The sequence below is a fragment of the Schistocerca americana genome, unplaced genomic scaffold (assembly GCF_021461395.2).
Source record: "Schistocerca americana isolate TAMUIC-IGC-003095 unplaced genomic scaffold, iqSchAmer2.1 HiC_scaffold_178, whole genome shotgun sequence".
Lineage (NCBI taxonomy): Eukaryota > Metazoa > Arthropoda > Insecta > Orthoptera > Acrididae > Schistocerca > Schistocerca americana.
The window spans coordinates 295,001-311,767 of NW_025725875.1; the positions used below are offsets into that span (position 1 = coordinate 295,001).

The window sequence follows — 16,767 nt, forward strand, 5'->3', positions numbered from 1 at the left end:
AAACCCTACAGAAAAGAGTGAGGCCACGCCGTTTTCTGCCATCAGATTGCTTCTAAAGATGGCGGTTTCAGTTGTCGGGAGTCGCTTCCGCCACTGGCAGTCGTGGCCGAGTGGTTAAGGCGTCTGACTTGAAATCAGATTCCCTCTGGGAGCGTAGGTTCGAGTCCTGCCGACTGCGAAAATTTTCTCGCTCTCAAAAGGCGGACGTTCAGCTGCATCCTAGCAGTTGCGTCACTACTAAACACGTGGGTCACCAGCAATGTGCAGTGCTATTTGATCCAGGGCGCAGCGTTACAGTCGCGCCCAGAAGCCGCAGCTCATCTCCGCGTCTCACAGCCGTCCACCTGGTGTTAGTACAAGTGTCGCCTCACTGGGCAGTGCAGATGTGTCCATTTTAGCTTGCAGACGATGACGTGTAGCAATTTATGAGCTAACGCAAGTCGTATGTTTTACCGTGTGTATCTGCTAGATACTGCCTCTCATACGGTGGAGAGACTCACTCCTTCTTGTGTCTCGTTCTCCGCACACGAGTTGCCCCTGGCATCGATATAGCACGGGTTTTCTAGCGTCAGCGAAGTCAATATTACACGAATCGAGTCGACATGTTTGCTTGTTACGATGACGGAAGAAGAAGAAATGTGTGTGGAACTTCACTGCATCGGCTGCTCGCCTTTCAGCGCCCCTGTGTCTTATCAGACGAAGGTGACTGTGAAATTGGCAACGAGGCAGAGGTTAACGAACACATGCAAATGGCAACCTTCAACGTCAGCCGAAATAGACTGAAGATCTAAAGGTCCCTGGTTCGATCCCGGGTTTCGGCAGGTATTCGTTTTGATGCGACGCCAATGGAATTACTCTGCGTTTGTGATAATGCAACTACCGCTGACAACAAAAATGACTCTCTCCTGTAGCTGTTCTGGTTGTCTAGTGCATGCCATAAGAGGAACTCACTAGACAACTAACTCCCCTAGAAGCAAAAGAATTAAAAATATCCTACCGACTGCATTCCTTTTTCTGTGTCAGGTGGTGAAGAACGTCTTCAACGGAACCGTGAAATGAGCGAAAGCGTGGGAAACATTGCATTCGAAATGCTTGTGAATTTTCCAATTGCCCAGTGAGTGTCGACAAAACACGTAAATTCTCTGCTCCGACGTATGAGGCGTAACAACTAGTGCAATTTGTTGTTGCATCGTGTGCCAGCAGTCTTCGAGAGTGTGTTACGAGCTTAGCGTGATAAGTTTGTAGACAGCATGTAGGCGACGTTTTATTAGTAACGGCCCCATACAGCGATTGCACAACAGTAAAGGACATGAGTCAATGTATAGTTGTGCATTGTGGGAGGTTTTGCAGCCTCGTCTGAGCCCGGATAGCTCAGTTGGTAGAGCATTAGGCTTTTAACCTAAGGGTCCAGGGTTCAAGTCCCCGTCGAGGCGGAAATTTTAACACTTTGGTAGCGATTCGTCTGGTAGCGGTGGAAACGCTACGGAAAATAATGCAGTTACGCCGTTTACTGACACCACAGTGCTTTAAACGGTAGCAGTTGCATGTGTCGGGAGAACACCGCGCTAACGGCAGTCGTGGCCGAGTGGTTAAGGCGTCTGACTCGAAATCAGATTCCCTCTGGGAGCGTAGGTTCGAATCCTACCGGCTGCGTGCGATTTTGCGTACAGAGGAGCAAACATTTTCGCACACATGTGACATGCGTGGGCGAATGCGGGTGCAAACCAGTGACGCCATTCTCAACAAGACGAAAATTTCCGTTTTAAGAATACTGAGTTTTCGCGACGACCGCTGCTTACTGTGGCTATCGGTTCACCTCACACTGACACTGACGCTGGGACTGCAGAAAGCCGTCGCTGAGATCGTGAGTTCACAGATGTGCTCGAAAGTGATGGACAGAGCGAACATTTCATTTTCTTTTTAAGAATCGCAATTTCCATCACTCGAGTGCGGCCAAAGCAGTGGTGCAGCGTTTCTTTTCTTAAGATCTCGCAGCTGCTTGGAGGTATGTCGATCGTTTTAAGACGACAGAAAACTAGCGTCAGCGGTGCGTCAGTGGGAAGTCGGTGAAGTCGCCATTGGAGCCATAAGCCAGTAATTACGACATACGAATCACTCGCGCACCGCGCAGCTGTACGATAATGCTCGTGCGTGGGCCCGCATAGCTGAGTCGGTAGAGCGCTAGGTTTTCAACCAAAGGGTCCTGGGTTCAAGTCCCTGTCTGGGCGAAAATTAATACACTTTCGTAACGGCTAATGGAAACCCTACAGAAAAGAGTGAGGCCACGCCGTTTTCTGCCATCAGATTGCTTCTAAAGATGGCGGTTTCAGTTGTCGGGAGTCGCTTCCGCCACTGGCAGTCGTGGCCGAGTGGTTAAGGCGTCTGACTTGAAATCAGATTCCCTCTGGGAGCGTAGGTTCGAGTCCTGCCGACTGCGAAAATTTTCTCGCTCTCAAAAGGCGGACGTTCAGCTGCATCCTAGCAGTTGCGTCACTACTAAACACGTGGGTCACCAGCAATGTGCAGTGCTATTTGATCCAGGGCGCAGCGTTACAGTCGCGCCCAGAAGCCGCAGCTCATCTCCGCGTCTCACAGCCGTCCACCTGGTGTTAGTACAAGTGTCGCCTCACTGGGCAGTGCAGATGTGTCCATTTTAGCTTGCAGACGATGACGTGTAGCAATTTATGAGCTAACGCAAGTCGTATGTTTTACCGTGTGTATCTGCTAGATACTGCCTCTCATACGGTGGAGAGACTCACTCCTTCTTGTGTCTCGTTCTCCGCACACGAGTTGCCCCTGGCATCGATATAGCACGGGTTTTCTAGCGTCAGCGAAGTCAATATTACACGAATCGAGTCGACATGTTTGCTTGTTACGATGACGGAAGAAGAAGAAATGTGTGTGGAACTTCACTGCATCGGCTGCTCGCCTTTCAGCGCCCCTGTGTCTTATCAGACGAAGGTGACTGTGAAATTGGCAACGAGGCAGAGGTTAACGAACACATGCAAATGGCAACCTTCAACGTCAGCCGAAATAGACTGAAGATCTAAAGGTCCCTGGTTCGATCCCGGGTTTCGGCAGGTATTCGTTTTGATGCGACGCCAATGGAATTACTCTGCGTTTGTGATAATGCAACTACCGCTGACAACAAAAATGACTCTCTCCTGTAGCTGTTCTGGTTGTCTAGTGCATGCCATAAGAGGAACTCACTAGACAACTAACTCCCCTAGAAGCAAAAGAATTAAAAATATCCTACCGACTGCATTCCTTTTTCTGTGTCAGGTGGTGAAGAACGTCTTCAACGGAACCGTGAAATGAGCGAAAGCGTGGGAAACATTGCATTCGAAATGCTTGTGAATTTTCCAATTGCCCAGTGAGTGTCGACAAAACACGTAAATTCTCTGCTCCGACGTATGAGGCGTAACAACTAGTGCAATTTGTTGTTGCATCGTGTGCCAGCAGTCTTCGAGAGTGTGTTACGAGCTTAGCGTGATAAGTTTGTAGACAGCATGTAGGCGACGTTTTATTAGTAACGGCCCCATACAGCGATTGCACAACAGTAAAGGACATGAGTCAATGTATAGTTGTGCATTGTGGGAGGTTTTGCAGCCTCGTCCGAGCCCGGATAGCTCAGTTGGTAGAGCATTAGGCTTTTAACCTAAGGGTCCAGGGTTCAAGTCCCCGTCGAGGCGGAAATTTTAACACTTTGGTAGCGATTCGTCTGGTAGCGGTGGAAACGCTACGGAAAATAATGCAGTTACGCCGTTTACTGACACCACAGTGCTTTAAACGGTAGCAGTTGCATGTGTCGGGAGAACACCGCGCTAACGGCAGTCGTGGCCGAGTGGTTAAGGCGTCTGACTCGAAATCAGATTCCCTCTGGGAGCGTAGGTTCGAATCCTACCGGCTGCGTGCGATTTTGCGTACAGAGGAGCAAACATTTTCGCACACATGTGACATGCGTGGGCGAATGCGGGTGCAAACCAGTGACGCCATTCTCAACAAGACGAAAATTTCCGTTTTAAGAATACTGAGTTTTCGCGACGACCGCTGCTTACTGTGGCTATCGGTTCACCTCACACTGACACTGACGCTGGGACTGCAGAAAGCCGTCGCTGAGATCGTGAGTTCACAGATGTGCTCGAAAGTGATGGACAGAGCGAACATTTCATTTTCTTTTTAAGAATCGCAATTTCCATCACTCGAGTGCGGCCAAAGCAGTGGTGCAGCGTTTCTTTTCTTAAGATCTCGCAGCTGCTTGGAGGTATGTCGATCGTTTTAAGACGACAGAAAACTAGCGTCAGCGGTGCGTCAGTGGGAAGTCGGTGAAGTCGCCATTGGAGCCATAAGCCAGTAATTACGACATACGAATCACTCGCGCACCGCGCAGCTGTACGATAATGCTCGTGCGTGGGCCCGCATAGCTGAGTCGGTAGAGCGCTAGGTTTTCAACCAAAGGGTCCTGGGTTCAAGTCCCTGTCTGGGCGAAAATTAATACACTTTCGTAACGGCTAATGGAAACCCTACAGAAAAGAGTGAGGCCACGCCGTTTTCTGCCATCAGATTGCTTCTAAAGATGGCGGTTTCAGTTGTCGGGAGTCGCTTCCGCCACTGGCAGTCGTGGCCGAGTGGTTAAGGCGTCTGACTTGAAATCAGATTCCCTCTGGGAGCGTAGGTTCGAGTCCTGCCGACTGCGAAAATTTTCTCGCTCTCAAAAGGCGGACGTTCAGCTGCATCCTAGCAGTTGCGTCACTACTAAACACGTGGGTCACCAGCAATGTGCAGTGCTATTTGATCCAGGGCGCAGCGTTACAGTCGCGCCCAGAAGCCGCAGCTCATCTCCGCGTCTCACAGCCGTCCACCTGGTGTTAGTACAAGTGTCGCCTCACTGGGCAGTGCAGATGTGTCCATTTTAGCTTGCAGACGATGACGTGTAGCAATTTATGAGCTAACGCAAGTCGTATGTTTTACCGTGTGTATCTGCTAGATACTGCCTCTCATACGGTGGAGAGACTCACTCCTTCTTGTGTCTCGTTCTCCGCACACGAGTTGCCCCTGGCATCGATATAGCACGGGTTTTCTAGCGTCAGCGAAGTCAATATTACACGAATCGAGTCGACATGTTTGCTTGTTACGATGACGGAAGAAGAAGAAATGTGTGTGGAACTTCACTGCATCGGCTGCTCGCCTTTCAGCGCCCCTGTGTCTTATCAGACGAAGGTGACTGTGAAATTGGCAACGAGGCAGAGGTTAACGAACACATGCAAATGGCAACCTTCAACGTCAGCCGAAATAGACTGAAGATCTGAAGGTCCCTGGTTCGATCCCGGGTTTCGGCAGGTATTCGTTTCGATGCGACGCCAATGGAATTGCTCTGCGTTTGTGATAATGCAACTACCGCTGACAACAAAAATGACTCTCTCCTGTAGCTGTTCTGGTTGTCTAGTGCATGCCATAAGAGGAACTCACTAGACAACTAACTCCCCTAGAAGCAAAAGAATTAAAAATATCCTACCGACTGCATTCCTTTTTCTGTGTCAGGTGGTGAAGAACGTCTTCAACGGAACCGTGAAATGAGCGAAAGCGTGGGAAACATTGCATTCGAAATGCTTGTGAATTTTCCAATTGCCCAGTGAGTGTCGACAAAACACGTAAATTCTCTGCTCCGACGTATGAGGCGTAACAACTAGTGCAATTTGTTGTTGCATCGTGTGCCAGCAGTCTTCGAGAGTGTGTTACGAGCTTAGCGGGATAAGTTTGTAGACAGCATGTAGGCGACGTTTTATTAGTAACGGCCCCATACAGCGATTGCACAACAGTAAAGGACATGAGTCAATGTATAGTTGTGCATTGTGGGAGGTTTTGCAGCCTCGTCCGAGCCCGGATAGCTCAGTTGGTAGAGCATTAGGCTTTTAACCTAAGGGTCCAGGGTTCAAGTCCCCGTCGAGGCGGAAATTTTAACACTTTGGTAGCGATTCGTCTGGTAGCGGTGGAAACGCTACGGAAAATAATGCAGTTACGCCGTTTACTGACACCACAGTGCTTTAAACGGTAGCAGTTGCATGTGTCGGGAGAACACCGCGCTAACGGCAGTCGTGGCCGAGTGGTTAAGGCGTCTGACTCGAAATCAGATTCCCTCTGGGAGCGTAGGTTCGAATCCTACCGGCTGCGTGCGATTTTGCGTACAGAGGAGCAAACATTTTCGCACACATGTGACATGCGTGGGCGAATGCGGGTGCAAACCAGTGACGCCATTCTCAACAAGACGAAAATTTCCGTTTTAAGAATACTGAGTTTTCGCGACGACCGCTGCTTACTGTGGCTATCGGTTCACCTCACACTGACACTGACGCTGGGACTGCAGAAAGCCGTCGCTGAGATCGTGAGTTCACAGATGTGCTCGAAAGTGATGGACAGAGCGAACATTTCATTTTCTTTTTAAGAATCGCAATTTCCATCACTCGAGTGCGGCCAAAGCAGTGGTGCAGCGTTTCTTTTCTTAAGATCTCGCAGCTGCTTGGAGGTATGTCGATCGTTTTAAGACGACAGAAAACTAGCGTCAGCGGTGCGTCAGTGGGAAGTCGGTGAAGTCGCCATTGGAGCCATAAGCCAGTAATTACGACATACGAATCACTCGCGCACCGCGCAGCTGTACGATAATGCTCGTGCGTGGGCCCGCATAGCTGAGTCGGTAGAGCGCTAGGTTTTCAACCAAAGGGTCCTGGGTTCAAGTCCCTGTCTGGGCGAAAATTAATACACTTTCGTAACGGCTAATGGAAACCCTACAGAAAAGAGTGAGGCCACGCCGTTTTCTGCCATCAGATTGCTTCTAAAGATGGCGGTTTCAGTTGTCGGGAGTCGCTTCCGCCACCGGCAGTCGTGGCCGAGTGGTTAAGGCGTCTGACTTGAAATCAGATTCCCTCTGGGAGCGTAGGTTCGAGTCCTGCCGACTGCGAAAATTTTCTCGCTCTCAAAAGGCGGACGTTCAGCTGCATCCTAGCAGTTGCGTCACTACTAAACACGTGGGTCACCAGCAATGTGCAGTGCTATTTGATCCAGGGCGCAGCGTTACAGTCGCGCCCAGAAGCCGCAGCTCATCTCCGCGTCTCACAGCCGTCCACCTGGTGTTAGTACAAGTGTCGCCTCACTGGGCAGTGCAGATGTGTCCATTTTAGCTTGCAGACGATGACGTGTAGCAATTTATGAGCTAACGCAAGTCGTATGTTTTACCGTGTGTATCTGCTAGATACTGCCTCTCATACGGTGGAGAGACTCACTCCTTCTTGTGTCTCGTTCTCCGCACACGAGTTGCCCCTGGCATCGATATAGCACGGGTTTTCTAGCGTCAGCGAAGTCAATATTACACGAATCGAGTCGACATGTTTGCTTGTTACGATGACGGAAGAAGAAGAAATGTGTGTGGAACTTCACTGCATCGGCTGCTCGCCTTTCAGCGCCCCTGTGTCTTATCAGACGAAGGTGACTGTGAAATTGGCAACGAGGCAGAGGTTAACGAACACATGCAAATGGCAACGTTCAACGTCAGCCGAAATAGCCCAGTTGGGAGAGCGTTAGACTGAAGATCTAAAGGTCCCTGGTTCGATCCCGGGTTTCGGCAGGTATTCGTTTTGATGCGACGCCAATTGAATTACTCTGCGTTTGTGATAATGCAACTACCGCTGACAACAAAAATGACTCTCTCCTGTAGCTGTTCTGGTTGTCTAGTGCATGCCATAAGAGGAACTCACTAGACAACTAACTCCCCTAGAAGCAAAAGAATTAAAAATATCCTACCGACTGCATTCCTTTTTCTGTGTCAGGTGGTGAAGAACGTCTTCAACGGAACCGTGAAATGAGCGAAAGCGTGGGAAACATTGCATTCGAAATGCTTGTGAATTTTCCAATTGCCCAGTGAGTGTCGACAAAACACGTAAATTCTCTGCTCCGACGTATGAGGCGTAACAACTAGTGCAATTTGTTGTTACATCGTGTGCCAGCAGTCTTCGAGAGTGTGTTACGAGCTTAGCGTGATAAGTTTGTAGACAGCATGTAGGCGACGTTTTATTAGTAACGGCCCCATACAGCGATTGCACAACAGTAAAGGACATGAGTCAATGTATAGTTGTGCATTGTGGGAGGTTTTGCAGCCTCGTCTGAGCCCGAATAGCTCAGTTGGTAGAGCATTAGGCTTTTAACCTAAGGGTCCAGGGTTCAAGTCCCCGTCGAGGCGGAAATTTTAACACTTTGGTAGCGATTCGTCTGGTAGCGGTGGAAACGCTACGGAAAATAATGCAGTTACGCCGTTTACTGACACCACAGTGCTTTAAACGGTAGCAGTTGCATGTGTCGGGAGAACACCGCGCTAACGGCAGTCGTGGCCGAGTGGTTAAGGCGTCTGACTAGAAATCAGATTCCCTCTGGGAGCGTAGGTTCGAGTCCTACCGACTGCGCTTGTTTTTTGTGTCAAGAGGTGAAGAACATCTCCAACGGAACCGTGAAATGAGCGAATACATGGGAAGCCCTGCGTTCGAGACGCTTGCGAATTTTACAGTTGTCCAGTGAGCGTCGACAAAACACGTAGCTCCTCCGCTGTAGCATATGAGACGTACAAACTGCTGCAATTTGACTTTACATCGTGTGTCAGCTTTCTTCGATAGTCTGTTACGAGCCTAGCGCAATGAGTTTATAGACAGCAGTCAGACGACGTTTAAATAGTAACAGCTCCACGCAACGATTACCCAACAGTAAAGGACATGAGGCAATGTGTCAGTATACGTAGTGGGAGGGGTGCTCACGTAATGTGAGCCCGGATAGCTCAGTCGGTAGAGCATTAGGCTTTTAACCTAAGGGTCCAGGGTTCAAGTCCCTGTTCGGGCGGAAATTTTAATACTTTGGTAGCCGCACGTTTAGTTGCGGTGTAAGCACTATGGAAAAGAACGCAGCTACGCCGTTTCCTGGCACTGCAGTGCTTTAAACGGTAGCAGTTGCATGTGTCGCTAGGGTCTTGCGCTACTGGCAGTCGTGGCCGAGTGGTTAAGGCGTCTGACTCGAAATCAGATTCCCCCTGGGAGCGTAGGTTCGAATCCTACCGGCTGCGTGCGATTTTGCATTAAAACGAGCAGAAATTTTCGCACACATGTGACATGCGTGGGTGAATGCGGATCCAAACCAGTGACACCATTCTCAACAAGACGGAAATTTATGTTTAAGAATACTGTTTCGCGACGGCCGCTGTCTGTTGTGCCTATCGGTTCACCTCGCACGGACGCTAGTACTGCAGAAATCAGTCGCACGCCCACGAACGCGCCCCCGTCCTTTTGTCGCGCCGTCGCCGTGTTCGTGAGTACGCAGATGTGCTTGAAAGTGTAGGACAGAGCGAGCATTCATTTCTTTCTATGAGTCGCAATTCGATTCATTCGAGTGCGGCAAAAGCAGTGGTGCAGCGTTTCTTTTCTTAAGATCTCGCAGCTGCTTGTAAGTATGTCCATCGTTTAAGACGACACAAAACTAGCGTCAGCGGTGCGTCAGTGGGAAGTCGGTGAAGTCGCCATTGGAGCCATAAGCCAGCAGTTACGACACGCGAGTCACTCGCACGCCATGCAGCATGTACTACAACGCTCGGCTGAGGGAGCGGATAGCTCAGTCGGTAGAGCGCTAGACCTTCAACCAAAGGTCCCGTGTTCAAGCCCCCGTCCAGGCGAAAACTAATACACTGTCGTAACGGCTAATGTGCTGGCAACGAAAGCACTACAGAAACGAGTGAGGCCATGTCGCGTTCTGCCGTCAGATTGCATGTAAAGGAGCAGTTGCACTTGTCGGGACACCGCTATGCGACCGGCAGTCGTGGCCGAGTGGTTAAGGCGTCTGACTAGAAATCAGATTCCCTCTGGGAGCGTAGGTTCGAGTCCTACCGACTGCGCTTGTTTTTTGTGTCAAGAGGTGAAGAACATCTCCAACGGAACCGTGAAATGAGCGAATACATGGGAAGCCCTGCGTTCGAGACGCTTGCGAATTTTACAGTTGTCCAGTGAGCGTCGACAAAACACGTAGCTCCTCCGCTGTAGCATATGAGACGTACAAACTGCTGCAATTTGACTTTACATCGTGTGTCAGCTTTCTTCGATAGTCTGTTACGAGCCTAGCGCAATGAGTTTATAGACAGCAGTCAGACGACGTTTAAATAGTAACAGCTCCACGCAACGATTACCCAACAGTAAAGGACATGAGGCAATGTGTCAGTATACGTAGTGGGAGGGGTGCTCACGTAATGTGAGCCCGGATAGCTCAGTCGGTAGAGCATTAGGCTTTTAACCTAAGGGTCCAGGGTTCAAGTCCCTGTTCGGGCGGAAATTTTAATACTTTGGTAGCCGCACGTTTAGTAGCGGTGTAAGCACTATGGAAAAGAACGCAGCTACGCCGTTTCCTGGCACTGCAGTGCTTTAAACGGTAGCAGTTGCATGTGTCGCTAGGGTCTTGCGCTACTGGCAGTCGTGGCCGAGTGGTTAAGGCGTCTGACTCGAAATCAGATTCCCCCTGGGAGCGTAGGTTCGAATCCTACCGGCTGCGTGCGATTTTGCATTAAAACGAGCAGAAATTTTCGCACACATGTGACATGCGTGGGTGAATGCGGATCCAAACCAGTGACACCATTCTCAACAAGACGGAAATTTATGTTTAAGAATACTGTTTCGCGACGGCCGCTGTCTGTTGTGCCTATCGGTTCACCTCGCACGGACGCTAGTACTGCAGAAATCAGTCGCACGCCCACGAACGCGCCCCCGTCCTTTTGTCGCGCCGTCGCCGTGTTCGTGAGTACGCAGATGTGCTTGAAAGTGTAGGACAGAGCGAGCATTCATTTCTTTCTATGAGTCGCAATTCGATTCATTCGAGTGCGGCAAAAGCAGTGGTGCAGCGTTTCTTTTCTTAAGATCTCGCAGCTGCTTGTAAGTATGTCCATCGTTTAAGACGACACAAAACTAGCGTCAGCGGTGCGTCAGTGGGAAGTCGGTGAAGTCGCCATTGGAGCCATAAGCCAGCAGTTACGACACGCGAGTCACTCGCACGCCATGCAGCATGTACTACAACGCTCGGCTGAGGGAGCGGATAGCTCAGTCGGTAGAGCGCTAGACCTTCAACCAAAGGTCCCGTGTTCAAGCCCCCGTCCAGGCGAAAACTAATACACTGTCGTAACGGCTAATGTGCTGGCAACGAAAGCACTACAGAAACGAGTGAGGCCATGTCGCGTTCTGCCGTCAGATTGCATGTAAAGGAGCAGTTGCACTTGTCGGGACACCGCTATGCGACCGGCAGTCGTGGCCGAGTGGTTAAGGCGTCTGACTAGAAATCAGATTCCCTCTGGGAGCGTAGGTTCGAGTCCTACCGACTGCGCTTGTTTTTTGTGTCAAGAGGTGAAGAACATCTCCAACGGAACCGTGAAATGAGCGAATACATGGGAAGCCCTGCGTTCGAGACGCTTGCGAATTTTACAGTTGTCCAGTGAGCGTCGACAAAACACGTAGCTCCTCCGCTGTAGCATATGAGACGTACAAACTGCTGCAATTTGACTTTACATCGTGTGTCAGCTTTCTTCGATAGTCTGTTACGAGCCTAGCGCAATGAGTTTATAGACAGCAGTCAGACGACGTTTAAATAGTAACAGCTCCACGCAACGATTACCCAACAGTAAAGGACATGAGGCAATGTGTCAGTATACGTAGTGGGAGGGGTGCTCACGTAATGTGAGCCCGGATAGCTCAGTCGGTAGAGCATTAGGCTTTTAACCTAAGGGTCCAGGGTTCAAGTCCCTGTTCGGGCGGAAATTTTAATACTTTGGTAGCCGCACGTTTAGTAGCGGTGTAAGCACTACGGAAAAGAACGCAGCTACGCCGTTTCCTGGCACTGCAGTGCTTTAAACGGTAGCAGTTGCATGTGTCGCTAGGGTCTTGCGCTACTGGCAGTCGTGGCCGAGTGGTTAAGGCGTCTGACTCGAAATCAGATTCCCCCTGGGAGCGTAGGTTCGAATCCTACCGGCTGCGTGCGATTTTGCATTAAAACGAGCAGAAATTTTCGCACACATGTGACATGCGTGGGTGAATGCGGATCCAAACCAGTGACACCATTCTCAACAAGACGGAAATTTATGTTTAAGAATACTGTTTCGCGACGGCCGCTGTCTGTTGTGCCTATCGGTTCACCTCGCACGGACGCTAGTACTGCAGAAATCAGTCGCACGCCCACGAACGCGCCCCCGTCCTTTTGTCGCGCCGTCGCCGTGTTCGTGAGTACGCAGATGTGCTTGAAAGTGTAGGACAGAGCGAGCATTCATTTCTTTCTATGAGTCGCAATTCGATTCATTCGAGTGCGGCAAAAGCAGTGGTGCAGCGTTTCTTTTCTTAAGATCTCGCAGCTGCTTGTAAGTATGTCCATCGTTTAAGACGACACAAAACTAGCGTCAGCGGTGCGTCAGTGGGAAGTCGGTGAAGTCGCCATTGGAGCCATAAGCCAGCAGTTACGACACGCGAGTCACTCGCACGCCATGCAGCATGTACTACAACGCTCGGCTGAGGGAGCGGATAGCTCAGTCGGTAGAGCGCTAGACCTTCAACCAAAGGTCCCGTGTTCAAGCCCCCGTCCAGGCGAAAACTAATACACTGTCGTAACGGCTAATGTGCTGGCAACGAAAGCACTACAGAAACGAGTGAGGCCATGTCGCGTTCTGCCGTCAGATTGCATGTAAAGGAGCAGTTGCACTTGTCGGGAGAACACCGCGCTAACGGCAGTCGTGGCCGAGTGGTTAAGGCGTCTGACTAGAAATCAGATTCCCTCTGGGAGCGTAGGTTCGAGTCCTACCGACTGCGCTTGTTTTTTGTGTCAAGAGGTGAAGAACATCTCCAACGGAACCGTGAAATGAGCGAATACATGGGAAGCCCTGCGTTCGAGACGCTTGCGAATTTTACAGTTGTCCAGTGAGCGTCGACAAAACACGTAGCTCCTCCGCTGTAGCATATGAGACGTACAAACTGCTGCAATTTGACTTTACATCGTGTGTCAGCTTTCTTCGATAGTCTGTTACGAGCCTAGCGCAATGAGTTTATAGACAGCAGTCAGACGACGTTTAAATAGTAACAGCTCCACGCAACGATTACCCAACAGTAAAGGACATGAGGCAATGTGTCAGTATACGTAGTGGGAGGGGTGCTCACGTAATGTGAGCCCGGATAGCTCAGTCGGTAGAGCATTAGGCTTTTAACCTAAGGGTCCAGGGTTCAAGTCCCTGTTCGGGCGGAAATTTTAATACTTTGGTAGCCGCACGTTTAGTAGCGGTGTAAGCACTACGGAAAAGAACGCAGCTACGCCGTTTCCTGGCACTGCAGTGCTTTAAACGGTAGCAGTTGCATGTGTCGCTAGGGTCTTGCGCTACTGGCAGTCGTGGCCGAGTGGTTAAGGCGTCTGACTCGAAATCAGATTCCCCCTGGGAGCGTAGGTTCGAATCCTACCGGCTGCGTGCGATTTTGCATTAAAACGAGCAGAAATTTTCGCACACATGTGACATGCGTGGGTGAATGCGGATCCAAACCAGTGACACCATTCTCAACAAGACGGAAATTTATGTTTAAGAATACTGTTTCGCGACGGCCGCTGTCTGTTGTGCCTATCGGTTCACCTCGCACGGACGCTAGTACTGCAGAAATCAGTCGCACGCCCACGAACGCGCCCCCGTCCTTTTGTCGCGCCGTCGCCGTGTTCGTGAGTACGCAGATGTGCTTGAAAGTGTAGGACAGAGCGAGCATTCATTTCTTTCTATGAGTCGCAATTCGATTCATTCGAGTGCGGCAAAAGCAGTGGTGCAGCGTTTCTTTTCTTAAGATCTCGCAGCTGCTTGTAAGTATGTCCATCGTTTAAGACGACACAAAACTAGCGTCAGCGGTGCGTCAGTGGGAAGTCGGTGAAGTCGCCATTGGAGCCATAAGCCAGCAGTTACGACACGCGAGTCACTCGCACGCCATGCAGCATGTACTACAACGCTCGGCTGAGGGAGCGGATAGCTCAGTCGGTAGAGCGCTAGACCTTCAACCAAAGGTCCCGTGTTCAAGCCCCCGTCCAGGCGAAAACTAATACACTGTCGTAACGGCTAATGTGCTGGCAACGAAAGCACTACAGAAACGAGTGAGGCCATGTCGCGTTCTGCCGTCAGATTGCATGTAAAGGAGCAGTTGCACTTGTCGGGACACCGCTATGCGACCGGCAGTCGTGGCCGAGTGGTTAAGGCGTCTGACTAGAAATCAGATTCCCTCTGGGAGCGTAGGTTCGAGTCCTACCGACTGCGCTTGTTTTTTGTGTCAAGAGGTGAAGAACATCTCCAACGGAACCGTGAAATGAGCGAATACATGGGAAGCCCTGCGTTCGAGACGCTTGCGAATTTTACAGTTGTCCAGTGAGCGTCGACAAAACACGTAGCTCCTCCGCTGTAGCATATGAGACGTACAAACTGCTGCAATTTGACTTTACATCGTGTGTCAGCTTTCTTCGATAGTCTGTTACGAGCCTAGCGCAATGAGTTTATAGACAGCAGTCAGACGACGTTTAAATAGTAACAGCTCCACGCAACGATTACCCAACAGTAAAGGACATGAGGCAATGTGTCAGTATACGTAGTGGGAGGGGTGCTCACGTAATGTGAGCCCGGATAGCTCAGTCGGTAGAGCATTAGGCTTTTAACCTAAGGGTCCAGGGTTCAAGTCCCTGTTCGGGCGGAAATTTTAATACTTTGGTAGCCGCACGTTTAGTAGCGGTGTAAGCACTACGGAAAAGAACGCAGCTACGCCGTTTCCTGGCACTGCAGTGCTTTAAACGGTAGCAGTTGCATGTGTCGCTAGGGTCTTGCGCTACTGGCAGTCGTGGCCGAGTGGTTAAGGCGTCTGACTCGAAATCAGATTCCCCCTGGGAGCGTAGGTTCGAATCCTACCGGCTGCGTGCGATTTTGCATTAAAACGAGCAGAAATTTTCGCACACATGTGACATGCGTGGGTGAATGCGGATCCAAACCAGTGACACCATTCTCAACAAGACGGAAATTTATGTTTAAGAATACTGTTTCGCGACGGCCGCTGTCTGTTGTGCCTATCGGTTCACCTCGCACGGACGCTAGTACTGCAGAAATCAGTCGCACGCCCACGAACGCGCCCCCGTCCTTTTGTCGCGCCGTCGCCGTGTTCGTGAGTACGCAGATGTGCTTGAAAGTGTAGGACAGAGCGAGCATTCATTTCTTTCTATGAGTCGCAATTCGATTCATTCGAGTGCGGCAAAAGCAGTGGTGCAGCGTTTCTTTTCTTAAGATCTCGCAGCTGCTTGTAAGTATGTCCATCGTTTAAGACGACACAAAACTAGCGTCAGCGGTGCGTCAGTGGGAAGTCGGTGAAGTCGCCATTGGAGCCATAAGCCAGCAGTTACGACACGCGAGTCACTCGCACGCCATGCAGCATGTACTACAACGCTCGGCTGAGGGAGCGGATAGCTCAGTCGGTAGAGCGCTAGACCTTCAACCAAAGGTCCCGTGTTCAAGCCCCCGTCCAGGCGAAAACTAATACACTGTCGTAACGGCTAATGTGCTGGCAACGAAAGCACTACAGAAACGAGTGAGGCCATGTCGCGTTCTGCCGTCAGATTGCATGTAAAGGAGCAGTTGCACTTGTCGGGACACCGCTATGCGACCGGCAGTCGTGGCCGAGTGGTTAAGGCGTCTGACTAGAAATCAGATTCCCTCTGGGAGCGTAGGTTCGAGTCCTACCGACTGCGCTTGTTTTTTGTGTCAAGAGGTGAAGAACATCTCCAACGGAACCGTGAAATGAGCGAATACATGGGAAGCCCTGCGTTCGAGACGCTTGCGAATTTTACAGTTGTCCAGTGAGCGTCGACAAAACACGTAGCTCCTCCGCTGTAGCATATGAGACGTACAAACTGCTGCAATTTGACTTTACATCGTGTGTCAGCTTTCTTCGATAGTCTGTTACGAGCCTAGCGCAATGAGTTTATAGACAGCAGTCAGACGACGTTTAAATAGTAACAGCTCCACGCAACGATTACCCAACAGTAAAGGACATGAGGCAATGTGTCAGTATACGTAGTGGGAGGGGTGCTCACGTAATGTGAGCCCGGATAGCTCAGTCGGTAGAGCATTAGGCTTTTAACCTAAGGGTCCAGGGTTCAAGTCCCTGTTCGGGCGGAAATTTTAATACTTTGGTAGCCGCACGTTTAGTAGCGGTGTAAGCACTACGGAAAAGAACGCAGCTACGCCGTTTCCTGGCACTGCAGTGCTTTAAACGGTAGCAGTTGCATGTGTCGCTAGGGTCTTGCGCTACTGGCAGTCGTGGCCGAGTGGTTAAGGCGTCTGACTCGAAATCAGATTCCCCCTGGGAGCGTAGGTTCGAATCCTACCGGCTGCGTGCGATTTTGCATTAAAACGAGCAGAAATTTTCGCACACATGTGACATGCGTGGGTGAATGCGGATCCAAACCAGTGACACCATTCTCAACAAGACGGAAATTTATGTTTAAGAATACTGTTTCGCGACGGCCGCTGTCTGTTGTGCCTATCGGTTCACCTCGCACGGACGCTAGTACTGCAGAAATCAGTCGCACGCCCACGAACGCGCCCCCGTCCTTTTGTCGCGCCGTCGCCGTGTTCGTGAGTACGCAGATGTGCTTGAAAGTGTAGGACAGAGCGAGCATTCATTTCTTTCTATGAGTCGCAATTCGATTCATTCGAGT

At 50.4% G+C, this 16,767-nt stretch overlaps 30 non-coding genes across 30 annotated transcripts; all 30 read left to right on the forward strand.

Annotated features, from left to right (window-relative positions):
* Nucleotides 1-96: 96 nt before the first annotated feature.
* Trnas-uga lies at nucleotides 97-178 on the forward strand. The gene has a single exon. It is a non-coding gene; the product is annotated as a tRNA-Ser (tRNA).
* A 1,182-nt stretch (nucleotides 179-1,360) lies between these two features.
* Nucleotides 1,361-1,433, forward strand: Trnak-uuu. The gene has a single exon. It is a non-coding gene; the product is annotated as a tRNA-Lys (tRNA).
* A 138-nt stretch (nucleotides 1,434-1,571) lies between these two features.
* Trnas-cga lies at nucleotides 1,572-1,653 on the forward strand. Its single transcript has one exon. It is a non-coding gene; the product is annotated as a tRNA-Ser (tRNA).
* A 702-nt stretch (nucleotides 1,654-2,355) lies between these two features.
* Nucleotides 2,356-2,437, forward strand: Trnas-uga. Its single transcript has one exon. It is a non-coding gene; the product is annotated as a tRNA-Ser (tRNA).
* Nucleotides 2,438-3,619: 1,182 nt separating this feature from the next.
* Nucleotides 3,620-3,692, forward strand: Trnak-uuu. The gene has a single exon. It is a non-coding gene; the product is annotated as a tRNA-Lys (tRNA).
* A 138-nt stretch (nucleotides 3,693-3,830) lies between these two features.
* Nucleotides 3,831-3,912, forward strand: Trnas-cga. Its single transcript has one exon. It is a non-coding gene; the product is annotated as a tRNA-Ser (tRNA).
* Nucleotides 3,913-4,614: 702 nt separating this feature from the next.
* Nucleotides 4,615-4,696, forward strand: Trnas-uga. The gene has a single exon. It is a non-coding gene; the product is annotated as a tRNA-Ser (tRNA).
* A 1,182-nt stretch (nucleotides 4,697-5,878) lies between these two features.
* Nucleotides 5,879-5,951, forward strand: Trnak-uuu. The gene has a single exon. It is a non-coding gene; the product is annotated as a tRNA-Lys (tRNA).
* Nucleotides 5,952-6,089: 138 nt separating this feature from the next.
* Trnas-cga lies at nucleotides 6,090-6,171 on the forward strand. The gene has a single exon. It is a non-coding gene; the product is annotated as a tRNA-Ser (tRNA).
* Nucleotides 6,172-6,873: 702 nt separating this feature from the next.
* Nucleotides 6,874-6,955, forward strand: Trnas-uga. The gene has a single exon. It is a non-coding gene; the product is annotated as a tRNA-Ser (tRNA).
* Nucleotides 6,956-7,545: 590 nt separating this feature from the next.
* Nucleotides 7,546-7,618, forward strand: Trnaf-gaa. Its single transcript has one exon. It is a non-coding gene; the product is annotated as a tRNA-Phe (tRNA).
* A 539-nt stretch (nucleotides 7,619-8,157) lies between these two features.
* On the forward strand, nucleotides 8,158-8,230 carry Trnak-uuu. Its single transcript has one exon. It is a non-coding gene; the product is annotated as a tRNA-Lys (tRNA).
* A 138-nt stretch (nucleotides 8,231-8,368) lies between these two features.
* Trnas-aga lies at nucleotides 8,369-8,450 on the forward strand. The gene has a single exon. It is a non-coding gene; the product is annotated as a tRNA-Ser (tRNA).
* Nucleotides 8,451-8,804: 354 nt separating this feature from the next.
* Nucleotides 8,805-8,877, forward strand: Trnak-uuu. The gene has a single exon. It is a non-coding gene; the product is annotated as a tRNA-Lys (tRNA).
* Nucleotides 8,878-9,015: 138 nt separating this feature from the next.
* Nucleotides 9,016-9,097, forward strand: Trnas-cga. The gene has a single exon. It is a non-coding gene; the product is annotated as a tRNA-Ser (tRNA).
* Nucleotides 9,098-9,837: 740 nt separating this feature from the next.
* Nucleotides 9,838-9,919, forward strand: Trnas-aga. Its single transcript has one exon. It is a non-coding gene; the product is annotated as a tRNA-Ser (tRNA).
* A 354-nt stretch (nucleotides 9,920-10,273) lies between these two features.
* On the forward strand, nucleotides 10,274-10,346 carry Trnak-uuu. Its single transcript has one exon. It is a non-coding gene; the product is annotated as a tRNA-Lys (tRNA).
* Nucleotides 10,347-10,484: 138 nt separating this feature from the next.
* On the forward strand, nucleotides 10,485-10,566 carry Trnas-cga. Its single transcript has one exon. It is a non-coding gene; the product is annotated as a tRNA-Ser (tRNA).
* A 740-nt stretch (nucleotides 10,567-11,306) lies between these two features.
* Nucleotides 11,307-11,388, forward strand: Trnas-aga. The gene has a single exon. It is a non-coding gene; the product is annotated as a tRNA-Ser (tRNA).
* A 354-nt stretch (nucleotides 11,389-11,742) lies between these two features.
* Nucleotides 11,743-11,815, forward strand: Trnak-uuu. The gene has a single exon. It is a non-coding gene; the product is annotated as a tRNA-Lys (tRNA).
* A 138-nt stretch (nucleotides 11,816-11,953) lies between these two features.
* Trnas-cga lies at nucleotides 11,954-12,035 on the forward strand. Its single transcript has one exon. It is a non-coding gene; the product is annotated as a tRNA-Ser (tRNA).
* Nucleotides 12,036-12,775: 740 nt separating this feature from the next.
* On the forward strand, nucleotides 12,776-12,857 carry Trnas-aga. Its single transcript has one exon. It is a non-coding gene; the product is annotated as a tRNA-Ser (tRNA).
* A 354-nt stretch (nucleotides 12,858-13,211) lies between these two features.
* On the forward strand, nucleotides 13,212-13,284 carry Trnak-uuu. The gene has a single exon. It is a non-coding gene; the product is annotated as a tRNA-Lys (tRNA).
* Nucleotides 13,285-13,422: 138 nt separating this feature from the next.
* Nucleotides 13,423-13,504, forward strand: Trnas-cga. Its single transcript has one exon. It is a non-coding gene; the product is annotated as a tRNA-Ser (tRNA).
* Nucleotides 13,505-14,244: 740 nt separating this feature from the next.
* Trnas-aga lies at nucleotides 14,245-14,326 on the forward strand. Its single transcript has one exon. It is a non-coding gene; the product is annotated as a tRNA-Ser (tRNA).
* Nucleotides 14,327-14,680: 354 nt separating this feature from the next.
* Nucleotides 14,681-14,753, forward strand: Trnak-uuu. The gene has a single exon. It is a non-coding gene; the product is annotated as a tRNA-Lys (tRNA).
* Nucleotides 14,754-14,891: 138 nt separating this feature from the next.
* Nucleotides 14,892-14,973, forward strand: Trnas-cga. The gene has a single exon. It is a non-coding gene; the product is annotated as a tRNA-Ser (tRNA).
* Nucleotides 14,974-15,713: 740 nt separating this feature from the next.
* On the forward strand, nucleotides 15,714-15,795 carry Trnas-aga. The gene has a single exon. It is a non-coding gene; the product is annotated as a tRNA-Ser (tRNA).
* A 354-nt stretch (nucleotides 15,796-16,149) lies between these two features.
* Trnak-uuu lies at nucleotides 16,150-16,222 on the forward strand. Its single transcript has one exon. It is a non-coding gene; the product is annotated as a tRNA-Lys (tRNA).
* Nucleotides 16,223-16,360: 138 nt separating this feature from the next.
* Nucleotides 16,361-16,442, forward strand: Trnas-cga. Its single transcript has one exon. It is a non-coding gene; the product is annotated as a tRNA-Ser (tRNA).
* The last annotated feature ends 325 nt before the right edge of the window (nucleotides 16,443-16,767 follow it).